This window comes from Macaca mulatta, chromosome 5 (genome assembly GCF_049350105.2).
Source record: "Macaca mulatta isolate MMU2019108-1 chromosome 5, T2T-MMU8v2.0, whole genome shotgun sequence".
Lineage (NCBI taxonomy): Eukaryota > Metazoa > Chordata > Mammalia > Primates > Cercopithecidae > Macaca > Macaca mulatta.
In genome coordinates this window covers 109,335,117-109,355,931 of record NC_133410.1, presented here as the reverse complement: position 1 = coordinate 109,355,931, position 20,815 = coordinate 109,335,117, and the positions used below count along the sequence as shown (strand labels likewise).

Sequence of the window (20,815 nt, the reverse complement as noted above, 5' to 3'; positions counted from 1 at the left end):
TACCCATAAAGTAACAATGATTATACAGTTGTTGTTTTGAGCAATTTAATTCTGGGGCATAGTCCCTCTATCTGATGTATAGTTTGTCATCTCATTATGCATGGTCAGGAATCTATAGAGTTAGCTTCTTTTATGTAATTACCCTGGAACAAAAGAGGACAAAGAATCCCCATTTTCTCCTTCAGTAATGCAAAGGCAATACATACTTGACTTGCCTAAAAGAAGTGAAGCGATGTGGAATCAGAATCAAATTAAAAAAAAAAAATTCCTGTCCCTGCAAATATTATGTAATTCAGGTTTCTCGGTTTCATGGTACATCAGAAATCACAGCCAAAGATAACCACAAACTGAAAGGTGTGTCTACAAAGTCCTTCTGGGTCACTGGCAACAGGGTATATGATCACAAACAAGGGTGGATTCAGGTAGTGTGTGGCCAGAAGCTTTCACAATCTGAAGATTCCCTTAAGAAAAAAATGCGTACTTGTGAATCCAAACTGACTACAAAAGTATCAGGCATGAGAAAAATAAAATAAAATAAAATAAATGAAAAACTGATAAATACTACAATCAACCAAAAATGCCAGAAAAATAATATAATTTTATTAATTAATGTCCTGATATACTTCTAGTAGTCTCTTTTTCCTATGTTTTGGACTTCATGCTCTTTGAGCACCTTTATGGATGATAATTATTTCATAATACCTATTATAGAATAGGACTTCAGTGCACCTTTGAAATTTATTTTATCAATAGTTTAAAATAGATTTATTTTATCAATATGTTAAAATTTATTTTATCAATAGTTTAGAATATAGTATCTTTCAGTTTCACACCACATTATTGGTAACTTCACGTAAAGTTTCAGGATTGTGGTCAAATATTAGAAACACTTCCATCCAAGTTTCTTTCACATGTGAGCTCTAAGGTTCAGAAGAATTTTCCACTAGGTGCATCTAAGGAACATAGCAAACCATTTCCTCCTCTACCACCACATTCTTCTGAAGCTGGATACTGTGCACACGTCCAACTATTTGGCCACACCTTTCGCCTTTGCATCTGCACATAGCATAGTGGGCAGTCAGAGGTTTTCTAGAATCCATTCCAACACCAAGACAGCTAGAAGTAACCCAACTGTGTGTAGAAATGTAAGTCAAATATATCTTATAAGCCCAAACTAAACATATTCCCAACTCAACTTTCCCACAACTGAAAGCCAAGAATGCCTACAGCCCTCCAATACCAGTTGAAACAAAGGCAAATGTGGTGGAGATGAAATCAAATGGGAAGAGTCATCCTAGCCAATTGTAGTTAAAATATCTTATTTTGAGTATACTTACTTGCAAAGGGCCCTTAAACTTCATTAAAATTTAAACTGCATTTGCTTCACTGTAAGTCCGTCTCTGACAGAAAGTGATTATTTTCTCATTTTCTCATGCCTGACAACTTTAACATAACTACCTTCAGTTTCATTACTTCATGTGAAGGATTGTGCTATGTGTTTTTTAAACATTAGCTAATCCATCCTCAAACCAACACTATGAGGTAGTAGTTATTGCACAGCTGGAGAAACTGGAACTCTGAAAGGTTAAGCCACTTGTTCAAGATAAGTAAACTGGTACAGTGGTTCCAATGCTGGTACATGCAAATGTGCTCTCCTGCTTCCTTGAGAAAATTTAGTGGGGAAAGAGCATGAGAAGGACTTTCTATGCTCTCTTAGGCACAGAAAGAACATGACTAGATACAGAGTCTCATTAAGAATATAAAATGTGTTAGATGTACCATGGCTCCTGTAGTGACCGTAGCTCTCACAGGGCCTGAGCCATGCTAGCACCTTCCCAAGGAGACTATTCCAGTTGGCCAGTCTCTGCTCCACAGTAACCATGTGAAATTGAAAAGCTGTGATCAAAAATGCAGTCACATTGGAAGAGATGCAGCAGGGCTTAGTGGTGTGAGCTACACAGGCATTGGAGAACATTAAAAAGACTCTTTCAGCCCATATCAAGAAGCAGTTTGACAAGAAGTACAATCCCATCTGACATTGCATCATGGGGAGGAACTTTGGTAGTTGCCTGACACATGAAACCAAACACTTCGTCTACTTCTACCTGGGCCAAAGGGGCATTCTTCTGTTCAAATCTGATTAAAGGCATAGACTGTGCCGCACATAGAGTGATTCATCCAGAAATGAGGACTGCAGCCTAAATTACAAATACCAGAGACTAAAATTGTCAGCCTTGCTAAGGAACACCTCAATCTTTGAAACTTTATTGTGTTTTGTACAGGGCATTCTCTGTATTAGTTTATTGTGGTTATAAGATAATTAGTAACACACTTATATTTGTATTCCATACTTCTGTTCCATGTTTTTTTCCCTCAAAATCCATTACTTTAAAAAACAAATCTTTTACAGATATGAAAGAAAAAAATGTAAAACACTGCATCAGTACTTTCTTGTAGTAAGTTTGGGCACTGAGCTAAGAATCCAAAAAGTTAATTCAGATAATATGCTGTCATTGGGGTAATTTCTGTCAGCCATTCGCCAGCAGTTTAACTCTGTTTTATCACATGTCAAATAACAGCCTGTAGTAATAATAAAAATATTGCCATATTTGAATCACAATTCAAATGGATTTTACCAATAACACATATGTAGCATAATTTGATATTGCTTACTAGGGCAAGATTGTATAGACTGAAGCCTAGAAGATGCTTTGTAATAAAGCATGATTATAGGAAAATTATCCTATTTAAATTCAAAGAACTACGAGTTCCTGGCTAAGTTTATGTCTCTTATACAAGAAAATCACAGGGTGACAACCTGCAATTAAAACCCTAGCTCTGTTCAGATCATTAAAAGCCATCTATTTACAATTTAGGTTTACAATTAGTCTATCTCAAGTCACTGAGAATGTGGCCACACCAGAAAGTTCACCTCCAAGAAATCAGGCAGCTTCCTTCGGGAGTCTTAAGTGTAGTACATGCTGTACTGTGTACCCAGCTCCCTTTCTCAAATACCTCCAAACAGATGTGCTTCCCATTATTACTTGCCAGATGAATTCGAATTAAAACTATGATAAGATACTACTCTACACTGACTAGAATGGCTTAAATTTAAAGACTAACAAAACCAAGTGTTAGCAAGAATGTGGAGCAACTGGAATTCTCATAAATTGATGGTGGGAGTGTAAAATGACACAATTCCTTTGGAGAAATGTTTGGCAGACCCAACCAAAGGTAAACATATGAATACCCTATAATCCAACATTTCCATTCTTGGGTATATATTCAAAAGATAAGAGTATATCCTTCAAAATACATGAACAAGAATGTTCATAGGTACTTTTTTTTAACTAATATCCAGAAACTAGAAGTAATATAAATGCCCATTAAAAGTAGAAAGATAAATTATGGTGTAATCATACAACAGAATACTATACAAATGAAAATGAATTCATTCCAGCAGCAGGCAACAACAAGGATAAATCTCACAAATGACCATGAGTGAAAGAATCTAGATACAGAAGAATGTACAGTATAATATTGACAATCAAATTTACAAACAAATATCATAGTATTCACAAGTGGGCAAAACAAATCTGTAGGACTAGATATCAGGATAGCAGTTACCTGGGAGTATTGACTTGGAAGGAATATTATAAACCTGCATATTCATCTGAGCAGTAGTTACATGGGTAATATATATGTAAAATTCATTTAGTTGTAGATTTAAGATATGTGTACTGTAAATATGTCGTATTTAATGTAAAATATTTTTTATATTAACATTAAGGCAGAGCCTGAGAAAAAGGATCAAGACATCAGAATAGCTAAATAGGAAACCTAGGGCATCTAGAAGAGTGCAGAGGTTCTCAACCTCTGTGGCCCAGAAGGAACACAGAGGAAGGAAGAAAGAAAGCAGAACCTGGGGTATCTAAACCGGCCAAACACATGCAAATCCATTCTCGTTCTCTCATGCTCTCACTCTCTTTATGATCCAATTTCTTTCTTATGTCTTGCTTTTCCCCTGAATTTTTGCCCAGATACAGCAAAGGAAGTAGAAGCAGAGCTTTGGATTCAGGGGAATCTTCATCCATCACATTCTCCTGTTTTGCATGAAGCATTATTTTTCAACCCTAATGGACTGGTAGGTTATTCCCGATCTTACACCCAAGTATTATCAAAGTTAAAAGTGAAGGAGTTTCATATGTGAGGCTTTACACAATCTTTCTCATTGTTGTTATGCTTTTTCAACTGCTCTATTTCTTTATTTCAACAACAAAGAACTGTTAGAAGACATTAGTACCCTAAAACAACCTAAATCAATGTTAGTTGGAGATGTTTCTAGAAGATGCCCAAAGGAATTTTTTAAAATAAAAAAATTAACACTATTTAGTGATCATATTCCTATAGTATATTTTCATACTTGTAAGTTTGGGTTGTTACTATAAACAAGCATTTAAGTTGCAAGATAGTATAGTGGATATTACTGTGAAGGTTAAAAAAATGCACATTAACACGATGATTGAAATTATTGTGCTAGTATCATGTAAGCATTTGTGGCACAGAATAAAATTTCCAGAGTTATATCTTGAACAACATAAACTGAATTGAAGACTGGTTTCTCTGGGAAAAATGTAAGGAAAGTAAAGTGTTTCTAGAGAAGATAAAAATACTACACTACCAAAGGTTCAAGTGAAGAATTTAGTTTATGAATTTGGGATTTTCTACATTAAAGAATTTAAAATTGCATGTGACCATTTCATGTACATCTTTAAAAGTTTATGTGTTCACGATGGACAAAGAGAAGATTGCTGAAGGCTGACAGTCATATTCCATATGTATACAGTGTAAACGAGGCACTCAAAGTGGAAACAAATATTTTAAACACAGCTTAATCATCATATTGAATTCCAGTTTGACACTTTTGTCACCCTCACTTTGTGTTTCTGCATGTATATTCCAAGGAGAGAATTGTGCTATAATCTAAATGAGATAAATACAGCTAATTATATTAAGGTTAAAAATATCACTTTTGAAGAATAGGACTATGTGGTTTGTCCTTAAAAAAATCATAGTCAGAAAATGGGACTGAGTTATTGGCTAAGATAAGTGTTCACCATATGCTAGTAATAAACCCAGCTATCTGTTCTTAGAACATCTTTGTTATTAGTAAAGAGATGTTAATGACTTGGGAGAGTAATGTTGGTAGAACTGGTTAAGAATGTCGACTCTAGAATCAGACTGCCAGCACTAAAAACCCCACTCTGTCACTTGCTCTGTGACTTTGCACATATCACAACTTCTCTACACCTGTTTTCACTCTGTAAAATGGGAGTTACGATAAGATCCACCTTATAAGACTTATAAGACTTATAAGGCTTTTGTAACTAGTGAATGTTAAAATATTTGTTAAACAGGCCGGGTGTGGTGGCTCACTCCTGTAATCCCAACACTTTGGGAGGCCAGGGCAGGTGGATCACCTGACGTCAGGAGTTCAAGATCAGCCTGACCAACATGGTAAAACCCCATGACATGAAAAATCATGAGAACATGAGAATAGCATGAAATGAAAAAACTAGCTGGACGTGGTGGTGCACATCTGTAATCCCAGCTACTCAGGAGGCTGAGGCAGGAGAATATCCTGAACCTGGGAGGCTGAGCTTGCAGTGAGTCGAGATCATGCCATTATACTCCAGTCTGAACAACAAGAGTGAAACTCAGTCTCGAATATGAATATATATATATATATATATATATATATACACACACACACACACACACACACACATATATATATAAAACAGCTAAAAAAATATCTTGCACGTGGCAGATGGTCAGTCAATATTAGGTCTTATACTTTATCCTTTTCCCTTTCATTGACAACAATACCAACCTTTTTTACCCCCATAAAGGACTTTTTGTAATACAGAAAGTGAATGTAATAAAATACCATAGAAACCTAATAGAGCAGAAAATTGAAATGGAGAGAAATGAAAACAGACTTATTTTAGGCAGAACATCACATGTCATAGATTTGGCTAATGATGAGTTTAGCTCTTTCAGTGGATCTGTGAGTGCCAACTAACACATCCAAGAAGCCAATCTCTGGTGTGACAAGTTTCTTCGTTATTTTCCACTTACCACGTTATAGAATGCTCACTGGCTTGAATGCAACTTTAGCTGAAGTGAGCAGTAATGAAAACCAAACAAAGTACTCCTCTATCCAGAAGAGGTCAAACTCAAATCCCAAGAAAACATATAAGTAACACTTCATTGAAAGGATTTTAACCAGCAAATTAATGCTGCAGCAGCAAATTAATGCTACAGTAGCATACGAGACTATAAGTAAAAGGAGCTTCCATTGAAAGTGCCACAAAGCATTGCAGGGCCACAGTGGACAAGTGATAGCAGAACATCCTATGTTCCAGGAAGAGGATGCAGGACACACATTATGGTTTATAAAAACTCCCGGTTCTTGCAGTTGGCAAGAGCTTGCTTTTAGTCCAAATAACATTCTCCAGAAGTTCTTCGTCTTCTTGGATCCCCCGTTTTGCAGCAACATTAAGAAGCATTTCTACATCCCTAGAAGAAACTGTTATTTAGTAGTGCTAAGAAAGAGTAAACCAAAAGCACCCGCACATTCAAGAGTTTGAGTTAAGAGCCAGAGTAACAGTTGTTTAAACTCATTGTAAGGTAATGAGGGAAACACATGCCATTTCACCTGGGTTCCATCATGAGTTCTGATATAGTTTGGCTGGGTCTCCACCAATATTTCATCTTGAATTGTAGTTCCCATAATCCCCACGTGTCATGAGAGGGACACAGTGGGAGATATTTGAATCATGGGAGCAGTTTCCCCCATGCTATTCTCATGATAGTGAGTAAGTTCTCATGATAGCTGATTGTTTTATAAAGGGCTTCTACCTTCGCTCAGCTCTCATTCTTCTGTCTCCTGCTGCCTTATGAAGAAGGATGTGTTTGCTTCCCCTTTTGCCCTGATTGTAAGTTTCCTGAGGCCTTCCCAGCCATGCAGAACTGTGAGTCGATTAAACTTCTTTCCTTTATAAATTACCCAGTTTCGGGTATTTCTTCAGAGTGGCGCATTAACAAACTAATATAGTAAATTGGTACCAGGAGTGAGGCACTGCTGTAAAGATACTTGAAAATGTGGAAGCAAATTTGGAACCGGGTAACAGGCAGAGGCTGAAACAGTTTGAAGGGCTCAGAAGAAGACAGGAAAATGTGGGAAAGTTTCAAACTTTCTAAAGACTTGTTGGAAGGCTTCGACCAAACTGCTAATATTGATATGGACAAGGAAGTCTAGGCTGAGGTGGTCTCATACGGAGATGAGGAACTTGTTGGGAATTGGAGTAAAGGTCACTCTTGCCATGCAAAGAGATTGGAGGCATTTTGCCCCTGCCCTAGAGATCTGTGGAACTTTGAACTTGAGAGAGATGATTTAGGGTATCTAGCAGAAGAAATTTCTAAGTGGCAAAATGTTCAAGAGGAAACAGCGCATGAAAGTTTGGAAAATTTGCAGCCAGACAATGTGATAGAAAAGAACCCATTTTCTGAGGAGAAATTCAAGCGCACTGCATAAATTTGCATAAGTGAAAAGGAGCCCAATGTTAATCACCAAGACAATGGGGAAACTGTATCCAGGACATGTCAGAGAGACCTTCGTGGAAGCCCCTCCTAATCACACACCCAGAGCCCCATGAGAAAAAAATGTTTTCCTGGGCTGGTCCCAGGAACCCCCTGCTGTGTGCAGCCTAGGGACTGGGTGACCTGTGGCCTGCCATTCCAGTCATGGCTAAAAGGAGCCAAGGTACATGTTGGGCTATGGCTTTGGAGGGCACAAGCCCCCAAGCTTGGCAGCTTCCATGTGGTGTTTAGCCTGTGGGTGCACAGAAGTCAAGAACTGAGGTTTGGAAACCTCCACCTAGATTTCAGAGGATATACGGAAATGCCTGGATGTCCAGGCGGAAGTTTACTACATGGCAGGACTCCCATGGAGAACCTCTGCTGTGGCAGCGCAGAAGGGAAATGTGGGGTCAGAACTCCCACACAGAGTCTTCACTGGGGCACTGACTAGTGGAGCTATGAGAAGAGAGGCACCATTTTCCAGACCCCAGAATGGTAGATCCACTGGCAGCTTGCACTGTGCACCTGGAAAAGCCACAGACATTCAATGCCAGCCCGTGAAAGGAGCCGGGAGGGGGGCTGTACCCTACAAAGCCATAGGGGCAGAGATGCCCAAGGCTGTGGGAGCCCACCTCTGGCATCAGCATGACCTGGATATAAGACATGCAATTGATGTAGATCATTTTGGAACTTTAAGGTTTAATGAGGGCCCTATTGGATTTCAGATTTGCATAGGGCTGGTAGCCCCTTTGTTTTGGTCATGTTTTCTATTTTGGAATGGGTGTATTTTCCCAATGCCTGTACCCCCCATTGTATCTAGGATGTAGCTAACTCGCTTTTGATTTTACAGGCTCATAGGCAGAAGGAACTTGCCTTGTCTCAGATGAGAGTTGGGATTTGGACTTTTGAGTTAATACTGGAATGAGTTAAGACTTTGGGGGACTGTTGGAAGGGCATGATTGTGTTTTGAAATGTGAGGACATGAGATTTGGGAGGGGATGGGGCAGAATGATATAGTATGGAGCATCCCCATCTTTACTTGTAGTTCCCATAATCCTCATGTGTCGTGAGAGGGACACAGTGGGAGGTAATTGAATCATGGGAGTGGTTTTCCCCATGCTATTCTTGTGATAGTAAGTTCTCACAAGATCTGATGGTTTTATAAGGGGCTTCCCCCTTTGCTCAGCTCTCATTCTTGTCTCTCCTACCAACTTGTGAAGAAGGACGTGTTTGCTTCTCCTTCTGCCATGATTGTAAGCTTCCTGTAGCCTTCCCAGTTATGCACAACTGTGAGTCAGTCAAACCTCTTTTCTTTATTAATTACCCAGTCTCATGTATTTCTTCATAGCATCATGAGAATGGACTAATACAAGAATCTTCATAATAAAATCAGAGCTACCCAAATAAATATTCTTAAAACATCAGAGCCTAACTAGATTATTTTGCCCTATTTAGAGAAGTTTTTCTAGCCAAGAATCTTATGTAATGTCTGAGGCACCCCTCTCTTGCAAGGAAATTCTATATTTTGGTTTGGGAGTGCTAACTGGAGAGGGATTCCATACAACCTCCCATCTGGTAACTGTCAGTTGCAAAATAGAACATATTGGCTTCGCCATTTTGACTTGGCTGCCTCAAAATGGTCATTTCAAAATTTTGTTACCAATTGTGCAGCCAACATCCCTAACTATTATACAAATTCCCAAGATCCGCCCCATCCTCAGTGCTTTACTGAACCTTTTTTTCTAAAACTGGTCTACCTCTTAGCCTGAGGTAGAAGACTAAATGCTGGAGTGGCAGGACGTGAGGTTCAGAGTGTGATCCAGGAGGAGATGTGTTACACTCGAAAAGAACTGCTTGAGTTTTATAATTTATGTAAACAGAAATCTGGAGAACAGGCATGGGAATGGATATTAAGGGTGTAGTATAATGTTGGAAAAACTATAGTTGTATCAGGCTGAATTTATTGATTTGGGTCCACTAAGCAGGGATTTTGCATTTAATGTTGCAGCTTGGGGAGTTAAAAAAAGGTTCAATAGTTTATTTGCTTAGTTAGCTGAAATATGGATTAAAAGATGCCCTACTGTGAGCAAGCTGGAAATGTCTGATCCCCCTTGGTTTAATGTAGAGGAAGGGATCCAAAGGCCTAGGGAGATTAGGATGCTGGAGGTGATTAGTCACTTTAGACCTATTCATTTCAGTTGGGAGGGTCCAGAAGATATACCCTTGACCAATGCATTGCAAAATAGATTTGTGAGGGCAGCACCTGCATCTTTGAAGAGCCCTGTAATTGCTCTTCTCTGTATGCCAGATCTAACAGTGGGAACTGTAGTCACTCAACGACAAAACTTAAATACAATGAGAATAATTGGATCCCAAGGTGGCAGAGGCCAAGTGACGTCACTTAACCCTCAAAAGCAAGGTGGGTGTAGCTACCGTAATGGACAGCAGAGGCAAAGCAGCAATCAGAATAGTCTCACTTGTGTAGAGCTCTCACATTGGCTAATCACGGTGTTCCTAGAAGAGAAATTGATAGGAAGCCTACTGCATTCCTACTCAATTTATATAAGCAGAAAACTTCCAGGTGGAATAGACAAAAGACCAATTTGAATTATAAAAACAGAGAATCACGACCCCTCAATCAATTTCCAGACTTCAGCCAGTTTACAGGCTCAGAGCCCCCTGAATGAAGGGGAGGACAGGTACCCTTAAGGAAGGACCCCACTACACTACTGACAACTTATGTTAATTTTTCTCCCATCCTTCCTCAAATCGACCTCTGGCCTCTTACCAGGGTAACTGCATTGGGGAAAAAGAAATGATCAGACATTTTGGGAACTACTGGACACTGGCTCTGAGCTGAAGTTGATTCCAGTAGACCCAAGACGTCATAGTGGTCCTCCAGTTAAAGTAGAGGCTTAGGGAGGTCACGTAATTAATGGAGTTTTATCTCAGGTCCAATATACAGGGGGTCCAATGGGTCCCTGGACTCATCCTGTGGTCATTTCTCAAGTGCCAGAATGCATAATTGGCACAGACATACTTAGTAGCAGGCAGAACCCCCACATTGGCTCCCTGACTGGTAGGGTGAGGGCTATCATAATGGGAAAGTCCAAATGGAAGCCATTAGAGCTGCCTCTACCTAGAAAAACAGAAAATCAAAAACAATATCACATCCCTGCAGGGATTGCAGAGATTAGTGCCACCATCAAAGTCTTGAAAGATGCAGGGGTGATGACTCCCACCACATCACAATTCAGCTCTCCTATTTGGCCTGTGCAGAAGATAGATGGATCTTGGAGAATGACAGTGGATTATTGTAAGCTTAATCAAGTGGTGACTCCAATTGCAGCTGCTGTACCAGATGTGGTTTCATTGCTTGAGCAAATTAGCACATCTTCTGGTACCTGGTGTGCAGCCACTGACTTGGTAGATGCCTTTTTCTCCATTCCTGCCCAGAAAGCCCACCAGAAGCAATTTGCCTTCAGCTGGTAAGGCCAACAATATACCTTTTCTGTCCTACCTTAGGGGTATATCAACTCTCTGCCTTTGTGTCATAATCTTATTTGGAGTGCCCTTGATCACCTTTTGCTTCCACAAGGTATCATACTTGTCCGTTACATTGACGAGATTATGCTAATTGGATCCAGTGGGCAAGAAGTAACAAACACACTGGACTTATTGGTGAGACATTTGCATGCCAGAGGATGGGAAAAACATCTAACAAAAATTCAGACAGCTTATACCTCAGTCAAATTTCTAGTGATCCAGTGGTGTAGGGCCTGTCAAGATATTCCTTCTAAGGTGAAGGATAAGTTGCTGCATTTAGCCCCTCCTACAACCAAGAAAGAGGCACAGTGCCTAGGGGGCCTATTTGGATTTTGGCGGCAACACATTCCTCATTTGGGTGTGTTACTCTGGCCCATTTATCCAATGACCCGAAAGGCTGCCAGTTTTGAGAGGGGTCCAGAACAGGAGAAGGCTCTGCAACAGGTCCAGACTGCTCTGCAAACTGCTCTGCCGCTTGGGACGTATGACCCAGCAGATCCAATGGTGCTTAAGGTATCAGTGGCAGATAGGGGTGCTGTTTGGAATCTTTGGCAAGACCCCATAGATGAATCACAGTGGAGGTCTCCAGAATTTTGAAGTAAGGCCCTGCCATCTTCTGTAGGTAACTACTCTCCTTATGAGTGACAGCTCTTGGCCTATTACTGGGTTTTGGTGGAAACTGAATGTTTGATGATGGGTCATCAAGTCATCATGTAACCAGAACTGCCTATCACGAACTGAGTGTTTTATGACCCATTTAGCTACAAAGTAGGTCATGCACAGCAGCATTACATTATTAAATGGAAGTGGTACATATGTGATTGCGCTTGAGCAGGTCCTGAAAGCACAAGTAAGTTACATGAGAAAGTGGCTCAAATGCTCATGGTCTCCACTCCTGCCACCCTGCCTTCTCTCCCCCAGCCTGCACCAGTGGCCTCATGGGGAGTTCTCTATGATCAGTTGACAGAGGAAGAGAAGACTAGGGGTTTTTTTAAGAGAAGACACTTGGTTTTGCACGATACACAAGCACCACCTGAAAGTGGACAACTGCAGCACTACAGCCCCTTTCTAGGACATCCCTGAAGGATGGCAGTGAAGGGAAATCTTCCCAGTGAGCAGAACTTCAAGCAGTGCACCTACTTGTACACTTTGCATGGAAGGAGAAATGGCCAGATATGCAATTATATACTGATTCATGGGCTGTAGCCAATGGTCTGGCTAGATGGTCAGGGACTTGGAAGAAGTATGATTGGAAAATTGGTGACAAAGAAATTTGAGAAAGAGGCATGTGGATAGACCTCTCTAAGTGATCAAAAACTGTGAAGATATTTGTATCCCATGTGAGTGCTCACCTACGGGTAACCTCAGCAGAGGAGGAGTTTAATAATCAAGTGGATAAGATGACCCATTCTGTGGACACCACTCAGCCTCTTTCCCCAGTCACTCCTATCATTGCCCAATGGGCCCATGAACAACATGGCCATGGCGGCAGATGTGGAGGTTACACATGGGCTCAGCAACATGGACCTCCACTCACCAAGACTGCCCTGGCTATGGCCACAGCTGAGTGCCCAATTTGCCAGCAGTAGAGACCAACACTAAGCCCTCAATAAGGCATTATTCCTCAGGGTGATCAGCCAGATGCCTGGTAACAGGTTGATTATATTGAACCTCTTCCATCATGGAAAGGGCAGAGGTTTGTCCTCACTGGAATAGATACTTACTCCGGATGTGTGTTTGCCTATCCTGCATACAATGATTCTGCCAAGACTACCATCTGTGGGCTCATGGAATGCCTTATCCACTGTCATGGTATTGCCTCTGACCAAGGCACTCGCTTTATGGCTAAAGAACTGCAGCAGTGGGCTCATGCTCATGGAATTCACTGGTCTTACCATGTTCCCCATTATCCTGAAGCAGCTGGATTGATAGAATGGTGGAATGCCCTGTTGAAGTCACAATTACAATGCCAACTAGGTGACAATACTTTGCCAGGGCTGGGGCAAAGTTCTCTAAAAGGCCATGTATGCTCTGAATCAGCATTCGATATACGATACTGTTTCTCCCATAGCCAGGATTCATGGGTCCAGGAATCAAGGGGTGGAAATGGAAGTGGCACCACTTACCATCACCCCTAGTGATACACTAACAAAAATTTTGCTTCCTGTTTCTGTGACATTATGTTCTGCTGGCCTAGAGGTCTTAGTTCCAGTGGGAGAAATGTTGCCACCAGGAGACACACTGATTCCATTAAACTACAAGTTAAGATTGCCACCTGGACACTTTGGACTCCTCCTACCTTTAAGTCCACAGGTTAAGAAGGGAGTTACAGTGTTGGCTGGGGTGATTGACCCGGACTATCAAGATGAAATCAGCCCACTACTCCACAACAGAGGTAAGGAAGAGTATGCATGGAATACAGGAGATCCCTTAGGGCTTAGTATTATCATGCTCTGTGATTTAGGTCAATGGGAAACTACAATAGCCCAATCCAGGTAGTTGGCCCAGACTATTCAGGAATGAAGGTTTGGGTCACTCCACCAAGAAAAAAACCATGACCTGCTAAGGTGCTTGATGAAGGCAAAGGAAATACGAATGGGTAGTAGAAGGTGGTAAACATCAATGGCCCCGTGACCAGTTGCAGAAATGGAGACTGTAATTGTCATGAGTATTTCCTCCTTCTTTTGTTAAAAACATGTGTGTGCATGTATACACTTGTACTAAGAAAATAACTTCATTTTATTTCTTTTTTCCTTTATCATGTGACATAAGATTTACTTACTTCATATCGGCATTTGAGTGTCATTAACTTTATGTAATAGTATTTGGGTTGGGGATTGGTGCGTTTCTGGTTATATGAAGGATAGTTGCATTACGCTAGGCATAATTATGACCTTATTATTGTTTTTATTTGAAGATTATGTATGATCTCAGGAAATGTGTATCAGTTAAAGTTGACAAGGGGTGGGCTTGTGATGGTTAATACTGAGTGTCAACTTGATTGGATTGAGGGATGCAAAGGACTGATCCTGGGTGTGTCTGTGAGGATGTTGCCAAAGGAGATTAACATTTGAGTCAGTGGGCTGGGAAAGGCAGACCCACCCTTAATCCGGGTGGGCACAATCTAATCAGCTGCTATCACAGCTAGGATAAAAGCAGGCAGAAGAACGTGAAAAGGCTAGAATGGCTTAGCCTCCCAGGCTACATCTTTCTCCCAGGAAGCTGGATGCTTCCTGCCCTTGAACATTGGACTCCAAGTTCTTCAGCCTGGAGACTCAGATGGGTTTCCTTGCTTCTTAGTTTGCAGATGGCCTACTGTGGGACCTTGAGATTGTGTTAGTTAATACTACTTAAGAACTCCCCTATATATAAAAATATCTATCCTATTAGTTCTGTCCCTCTAGAGAACCCTGACTAACCCCCCGTCTCTACTAAAAATACAAAAAACATTAGCCGAGCATGGTGGTGTGTGCCTATAATCCCAGCTACTTGGGAGACTGAGGCTTGCTTGAACCCAGGAGGAGGAGGTTGTAGTGAGCTGAGATCACGCCACTGCATTCCAGACTGGGTGACAGAGGGAGACTCTGTCTCAAAAAAAAAAAAAAAAAAAGGTTTTTCTTACTTGAAACAAGTACAGTACTTTAAAAAAATTAATCACATATTTGTTTCAAATCAATTCATCAGCTTTTCCAAATATTGATATAATTATACTCTTTTCTCCAAAATATACAGGCAATCAAAATGCTGGAAAGGACTATGTGGGAATGTTAGAAATTCAATAACATGTAAACTGACCCTTAAGCACTATTTCCAGTTGCTGAAACATAAATGTAAATTGCTAGTACTTTCCAATAGAATTTTTACCAAAGATAGAATCGATCTGTATTTGCACTGTCCAGTACAGTAGCCACTACTGGTTATTGAATACTTGAAATGTAGACAGTGCAACTATGCACTAAAATTTTAATTTTATTTGGTTTTAGTTCATTTCCATTTATATGGCCACATTGTGGCTGTTGGCTACAATACTGGATGGTGCATATCAGTCACCCCAGGGTCTTATTAAAATGAAGATTCTACTTCAGTGGGTCTGCATTAGGGCCTCAGAGGCAGCATTCCTACCAAGTACCCACCTGGCGATGCCAATGCTGTGGGTGTATGGACTATACTCCCAGTGGCAAGAGCTTCAGTCAAGTGCAGTTAATCACCAATGACACTTTGCCACTTTGGAACCACGTCACTCCCTTCCTGATTCTCAAAGGTGTTTCTTCTGTTGTCAGGTGAACTTTATCAGAATATCGATTTTAAGCTTTAGAATATGTTCCTGAAATGCCTTCTTCTGCTGGTTCATGTTTACTTTATTAACCATTATAGACTTCTGGAGTAGTTTGAGCTGGCAGCATATTACACTCTTCTAGGGAACTTTTTCTGCTCATTTAAATCAATCTGGAACTGGGCTTCAGTATTTTTCAGAAGTTTCCCAGGTGATTCTAACACATAGCCCAGTTTGTAAATTTCAAATTAGTGTATGTTTTATAGTCAAGAGCTCAAAACCTTAATAACCAAAGTAATGTTAACACAGAGCATTGTTAATAAATTTATTGACATCCTGAATATTGACCTAGATTGGTCCACATTCCCCACTTTGACTCTTTTGAATCTAATCTGCTGTTTGCTTACATTGTGTAGACTGTTTTAAAATGCACTGGCCCCACCCTCTCAACAGCCCCACCAGTACTCCTACCTCATCACCAAGTGGAAAAAGTAAAGAGGGTACCAAGACTTTAATATTAAGAGATTTTAGATCTCTAGCTTATTTTTGCTCTAGGGAAAAAGCACCAAAATCATAAGGTTTTCTATTTAAGCATAGGTTGAGCATCCCTAATCAGAAAATCTGAAATCTGAAATGCTCCAAAATCTGAAACTTTTGGAGTATCAACATGACACTCAAAGAAAAATCTCACTGGAGCATTTCAGATTCTGGAATTTCAGGTTAGAGATGCTCAACCAGTTAGTATAATACAAATATTTCAAAAAAAAAAAAAAAAATCCAAGATCCAAAATACTTCTGGTCTCAAGCAACTCGGATAAGGGATGCTCCACCTGTACTTTCTGAACAGGTAACTCTGGAGTTTTGCTTTTTGGCAGATGTCATCATCTTACCTAAACCATTGCATTGCCTTCTCTTCATCCTTCACTATACCAGCTCCTAGGTAAACAAAAGATATTATATTTTTAAAAATGGACTCAGTTTACTGCTGAATGCTAAGACTTAAAAGTCTACAGATATATCGGGTTGGTGCAAAGTTAATTGGCAAAATGTTTTTGCCATTAGTTTTAGAACTCTAACCAGCAAACCTCTCCCCACCTCTTTTCCCCCAGTAGAATAGCACCAGAGAAACAAAGTTACCTTACCTTTCAGATATCTTTACCCAAAATGAGCATAAAAATGTGCCACATGGAAATGAAAGCTCTGGGAATACAGCCACGTATAAAGGAGAGAGATCATGGCTCCCACTGTGGCCAGGAGCTGCAAAAAGGAAAAAGGAGACAGGAGGAAAAGCATAAGAATCTACTACTTCAGCTATGGTTCAGATATGAAAGAAATGACTGTACTGTATGAGAAAAGCATTTCAGGATGAATTTCACATGATTTAAAGAGGAAGTATGTCCTTCAATGGCCTCTGTTGGGCAAAACATCTTTATTGTCACTAGTCTTTTATTTTAAGACAGTCTTATATTACTTTTTCTAGGTGATACAAGATAACTGGATTGCGTAATTAAATGAATTGGATGCTGACCAATAGGATCTTGGCAGTTTATAAAAGAAAAACAATTGAGGCAGAAACAAAAGCAGAAGTGATAAAAAGAATGTATGTGTTTATTGTTTGGGCAGGGACACAGTGAGGGGCTGAGATTTGGAGCAGAGGAAGATTCCTGTCCTTCTCTGTCGCAGTCTGAAGAAGCCACAATCCTGGCCCATTTTCCTAATATCTCCAGCTGCTTCTAAAGAACTGACAGACCCTCAGACTGCACTTACAGCTTCCTTCCTAAAAAGGTCTTGACAAGCCTGTGGGCTCACAGAAGACGAAGGAAGATGAGATCTCACAGCCCAAACCATAGCCTAAGCTGACAATATGAGGATACTTCCTGAAAGAACCATGGCCTTAGCAGGAGCTTTGTCATCATCCTTCTTAGCAGTTTCAGCATGCTATCTACTTCTCTTCAGGAAACCCTCTTTTCTCATCATGAGAAGCTTGTACCTCAATGGATTGATGCCCAAAACAAGATCACATTGTCCAACCTAATCAGCATGGCCATTAGCATTTCCAGAGACTTGGCAGTCACCCTCTGAGGTGTCAACTCATACAGCTATCGATGGCTGACAGCGAAATAAATTCTGTGGGGCAACTATGAAACACAGCAAGACTGCAAACTGCACTAGACCATGGAAAGCTCAGTAGCCCCTAACCCATCGCCTGGGCATGCTTGGCTGGCTTCTAAGGAGGAGCTCATAATCTGGAAAAAAATACAGTGGGGCTGACTATTTTCCCTTTCAGGTGCGATGTATTTCTAAAAGAAGAAAGGAATGCTGCGTCTACACCAAAAACCCAGGTCTCTAGTGCTGGCATGAAGGGTACAGATCTATTATTGACTCCAAGACCAAACTTGAACTTGAAAATTGGTGATTATTGGTGGTTATACATAATCATATATGATAAAGCCTGTATGACAGTCTTCATGTTTATGTGTATATATATTAAATACTAATAATATTCTTTGTATATTGTTGAATTTTTTTTGTTTTTTGGTGTATGTTTGGTAGGACTGTTCTAATTTTTTTTCCTCCTCTACAGTAATCTCTGGATTCTGTTTCATGAATACACTACAGCCTTTTACAGTAATTCTGTATGTTACGGGCTTTCATAGCAGATGGATATTTGCTTTTAAGACTCCTCAAATCTTTTCTGAAATTATTTAATTGATTCATTATTTGTTTTGAATGTGTTTAACACTGTTCTGATCACTGTAGATAAAATAGTGAGTGAAATAAGCAAAATGTCCTGCTCTATTATAGCTAATATTATAATGAGGATAGAGAAGTGAGGAAGCAGACAACTAGTAAAACACATGAGATATTGGATACAATAAATGCCATAGAAAAGCATAAAGACTAGAAAGACATTAGGGAATGCTGTCTTTCTCTCCCTCACACACACAGCTGGGGGAAGCAAGCTACCATGTTGTAAATAGCCTTATGGATTGGGCCACATGATAAAGAACTGATGTCTCCAGCCAACAATCAGCAGGGCACCAGAGGCTGACAACAGTAACGTGAGCTTGAAATAAGAACCTCCCTCAGTCAGGCCTTTCAACGACTACAGCCCCAGCTGATAAATTGATTGCAGCCATACAAGAGAGCCTGGGCCCAGATGCCTGACCCACAGAAACCGTGAGATAATAAATGTATGTTTTACGCAACTAAGTTTTGAGTACTTTGTTACATAGCAACAGATAATGAACACAGGGCCTGTTGGCCATTTAAAGCACTTTGACTTTTACCCAGAGTAAAACAGAAAGGCACTGAAGGGTTTTAAGAGAGAAGTGATGTTATCTGGCATTTTTTAACAGAATTATTCTGGCCTCTGTGAAAATAGAGTGAAGGGAGGCAAGGGCAGAAACCGAAATAACAGTTAGGGAGCTATCGTGAAAATGCAAGCAATACTGAAGATATGATGGGCGCATGATACATGGTGGGAATGGAGGCAACAGCAAAGCAATTCTGAAAATGCTGATATTAGATCTAAGAACAACTGCTGTTTGGATGTGGGTGTGATAGAGATGGGAGAGTGTATACCTTTACTTTCTTCATTTGGGAGGCCTTCTTCATTTTCAATTTGTTTTGAAAATCGAATTTATTCTTTCAATTGGTGAATATTTATTAAAAGTCTACTATGCTGCTATGTCCCCTCCAAAATTCAGGTTGAAGCTTAATCCTCAATGCAACAGTATTAAGAGATGTGGACTTTGGGAAGTGATTAAGTCATGAGGGTCCTGCCCTTCTAAATGGCATTGGAACCATTATTAAAAAGGGCTCTAGGTTGAAGAGAGTCTTGCCTTTCCACCTTCTGCCATGTGATGACATGGCAACAAGGTGCCATCTTGGAAGCAGGGAGCAGGTCTTACCATGCACCAGTACCGGTACCTTGATCTTGGACTTTTTAGCCTCCAGAACTGTCGGAAATAAATTTCTGTTGCTTATAAATTGCTCAGTCTATGGTATTTTGTTATAGCAGCACAAACAGATTAAGACATGTGCCTGTTATATAGTCTGTTTGCTTTTAAGATAGTCCAATCTTTAGTTTCAAAGATTTTTTTTTCTAACTTTAGTGGGAAGCCATTGGCACACTTTTAGCAGAGAAGAGACATATGATTTATGTTTTAGAAAATCTCTCTAGTTTTATATAGGGAATTAGCCATATGGGAGTAAGTGAAGAAGCAGGGAGACCAATTAGAAGACGACTGCAGTTGGGTGCAGTGGCACGTGTTTGTAATCCCAGCTATTCCGGAGTCTAAGGAGGAAAGATGGTGGGAACTCAGAAGTTCAAGTCCAGTCTGGGCAACATAGCAAGACCCCATGTCTTGAAGGAAGGAAGGAAGAAAGAAAGGAAGAAAGGGAGGAAGCAAAAAAGGAAAAAAAGAAGGAAGGCAAGAAGGAAGAGGGAAGAAAGGAAAGAGTTGAAGACATTAAACGCTGTATTTCTTAATATCTGAGAAGGAATTTTCAACATGTAAAGGAAGCAGACTAAGAAGAATCTTGACTAGGCACCATGGCATGCCTGTATTCCCAGCATTTTGGGAGGCCGAGGCGGGAAGATCACTTGAGGCCAGGAATTTGAGACCAGCCTGGGCAACATAGTGACACCCCATCTACATAAAATAAAAAACATTAGCTGGGCAGGGTGGCACATGCCTGTAGTCCCAGCTACTGGGCATCTGAGGCAGGAGGATCGCTTGAGCCCAGGAGTTCAAGACTGCAGTGAGCCACTGCACTCCAGCCTGGGCAACAGAGTAAGACCCTATCTCTAAAAATAAAAATACATAATAAATAAAAAGAACCCCGAGGTATAGGATTAGAATTAAAAGTATCAGCATCAAGTCAGGTATAAAATACACACACACATACATAAACACATACATAAATAAAAATAGTTACAATCATATGCTTGCATACATACACATGTACATGCATATATACATACATACATTTCCTAGCTCTTTCTACTGAAAACTCCCAATGCAATGACACCTCGGTAATGATGAACATGAGCTCCCAGATCATTGTTTCATTCTTTTAATACATGGTATCCTTCATTAAAAGAAATCAAGGGTAGGCTGGGCATGGTGGCTCACGCCAGTAATCCCAGCACTTTGGGAGGCCAAGGCAGGTGGATCACTTCAGGTCAGGAGTTCGAGACCAGCCTAGCCAACATGGTGAAACCCTGTCTCTACTAAAAACACAAAAAGTACCCGGGTGTGGTGGCACATGCCTGTAACCCCAGCTACTCGGGAGGCTGAGGCAGGAGAATCACTTGAACCCAAGAGGCAGAGGTTGCAGTGAATG

General features: G+C 40.4%; 1 long non-coding RNA gene and 1 pseudogene across 1 annotated transcript; one reads left to right on the top strand and one right to left on the bottom strand.

The window, feature by feature from the left end:
• The first annotated feature begins 1,880 nt into the window (after positions 1-1,880).
• Positions 1,881-2,242, top strand: LOC100429415 (dynein light chain 1, cytoplasmic pseudogene; annotated as a pseudogene).
• Positions 2,243-2,244: 2 nt separating this feature from the next.
• LOC114678362 (uncharacterized) lies at positions 2,245-16,795 on the bottom strand. Its single transcript, XR_003729726.2, has 3 exons — positions 16,606-16,795; positions 16,354-16,399; positions 2,245-6,582 (listed from the first exon to the last, which is right to left on the bottom strand). It is a non-coding gene; the product is annotated as an uncharacterized LOC114678362 (long non-coding RNA).
• Between the last annotated feature and the right edge of the window lie 4,020 nt (positions 16,796-20,815).